The sequence below is a fragment of the Cynocephalus volans genome, chromosome 8, assembly GCF_027409185.1.
Source record: "Cynocephalus volans isolate mCynVol1 chromosome 8, mCynVol1.pri, whole genome shotgun sequence".
Lineage (NCBI taxonomy): Eukaryota > Metazoa > Chordata > Mammalia > Dermoptera > Cynocephalidae > Cynocephalus > Cynocephalus volans.
Genome location: NC_084467.1, coordinates 78,275,548 through 78,277,804, shown reverse-complemented (window position 1 = coordinate 78,277,804; position 2,257 = coordinate 78,275,548). Strand labels below are relative to the sequence as shown.

Here is a 2,257-nt window from a genome sequence, read left to right as displayed (position 1 = left end):
GATTTCTTCAAAAAAAAATTGAATATTAATTCAATACAACCACTAGCACAGCTCCAGGAACTCGTTTTCCCTTGTCAATCACTGCCTTGTATTCAGTACTTTCAGGCTCATTTGTCTACTTTTTCACAGAGGTTTCTTGTTATCTTTTCTTCTAATTACTCATTATGAAAAGGTAATCTGGAAAGCCCCAGAACATTGAAGGGGTGAAATAAAAGCACCACATTCTAGCCAGAGACCCAGAAGTAATAGAAATATCTTCACCCAAACGGAGGAGAAAAACAACAGGTTACGAACACTTTCTCTGGACCCTCTGCTCCTCTGCTACCACTCAGCTTCCTCTGCCAATGTGGTCGGAGAAGACCTTCAGGCAGCACCACGCCTTCAAACAAAGAGAAGATGTTCAACTTACCTTAGAGCACCAAAATCCTGGTGATAATATAATGCCACAGGGTGAGAAGCAGCTTCCCGTGCTGGCAGAGACCAAATTCCTTTCACCTGATTGCATCAATAGGAATGAACTCATCAAGATAATTTGCAGGCATTTACAGCTTAACTAATCAAGCCTTCTTGCTGTTTATGAATGGACACAGTATGGTGAGCTTCTCCACCCAGACCTCAGAAGTGTATGAGCGAGAGAAGGGTGAAGATGGGTTCCTGTATATGGTCTATTCCTCCAGGATGCATTGGGAATGAAATTGTCAGTGGAAGGCTAGGAAAATGCACCTATACTGGAATTTATAAAACCCTTACCAACCAAAAAACAGGGATGCTACCAACTGAGATTGACCAGTTTTATGTCATGGCAGGCTGCCTAGGAGTTTTAGGAAGTTATTTTTGTATTTCAAGCAGAGAAACTGAGCTCCAAATGAGCACATTCTGCTTTGGGAGAACTGTATTATTTAAACTAGGCTATCTTGTTTTCAAATTCTAGAAGTTTAAAAATAAAATACTTGGCATTCTACATTGCCAATAAAATACACCTTTAAGTTATTTTAATGCTTTTCTTTCTCCAATAGGAACCTGCAGTTTGAGCAGTAATTTAGAGACAGAGATATTCAGTCTTCTCTTTGGATTCACAGAACCTACCACCTTTTCATAGAAGGGTTTCTATTCAACTAGAGAAATCTCCTAAGAGGACCTTTAAGAATAAGTAGTCAAGCATAACCCCCCAGAACACATTTGCCATAATAGCTGTCACAAAAGCAGGGTAAAACAGGGAAGTATAAGAAAACCACTGTGACTTTGAACTATAGATAGAGGTTCCCGATTTCTATCGAAAGTATACCACTGCTCTTGCAGTGTTGGAAAGTTCTTATTTGGTTTGTTCAGTAGACAGTTACAGACAGAAACCACCACTGCTCAATAGGAACCTTGAATAATCTATAATTTTAGTTTTGTTTCTTTAAAGGCACTAGAAGAGTGGCATTTTTTCTGTTTTGAATTTTTTCTGATCTAACACTTCAAACTAGTGACTAAGTGAATAAACAAGTCGTATCAGTGTCATTCTTAAGGACAGTGGTAGAAACTACAGAATAGTAAAACTAAAAGCACTAAAATTCAGATGCACTCCCTTCTACCTTTTGGCTTAAAGCTCCAGTTGACCCATGTTTTTTTATGTTAAGTGTGTAACTAAAGTATATTATTAGAAGGTTCTCACATTTTTAAGAGTAGGTCAATTATCTCTTTGGGTCAAACAACCATAGAGTTCTCCCACTTTTAAGTGCATGTCAGTTGTGAAGAAAACACAGCAAAAAGAGACATGCTTTTTTTCCCCATTCACTTACATTTTTATTTTGAATAGCTTCAATCAAAAAAGATTTCATAAGGTTATTTACAATGCTGAGTGTACAATTAGGGATATATGGCTTTTGACAACAGGGAACCATTCTTGAGCAGCAATACAAATTTTAAAATGTAAAGATGCAGTATCATTTCTGATATAAAGCTGCTGTAAAGAAATACAAGGTTGTAGAGAATTCACAAATCATAACTATTTATGATAGTAAAGTAACTATTTTATTAAATAAATGTGCACATAATTACCAAATCTAGTACATTAAAAATATGTGTAAATGCCCACAGACTGTACAAAAATTAACACTCCACTTTGTTAAAAGTTCCCTACCTCTTCCCACCATAAATATACAAGAAACTATTTTCAGATACATCAAAATTGCATACACAAAATATTAGGGTTTCTTCTAAAGCTTGAATTTTGCTGTTCACTGGATACTGTTATCCATAGCTGTTTTTGGAA

At 36.3% G+C, this 2,257-nt stretch overlaps 1 pseudogene; it reads left to right on the top strand.

Moving 5' to 3' along the window:
- The first annotated feature begins 344 nt into the window (after positions 1-344).
- On the top strand, positions 345-713 carry LOC134384201 (microtubule-associated proteins 1A/1B light chain 3B-like; annotated as a pseudogene).
- The last annotated feature ends 1,544 nt before the right edge of the window (positions 714-2,257 follow it).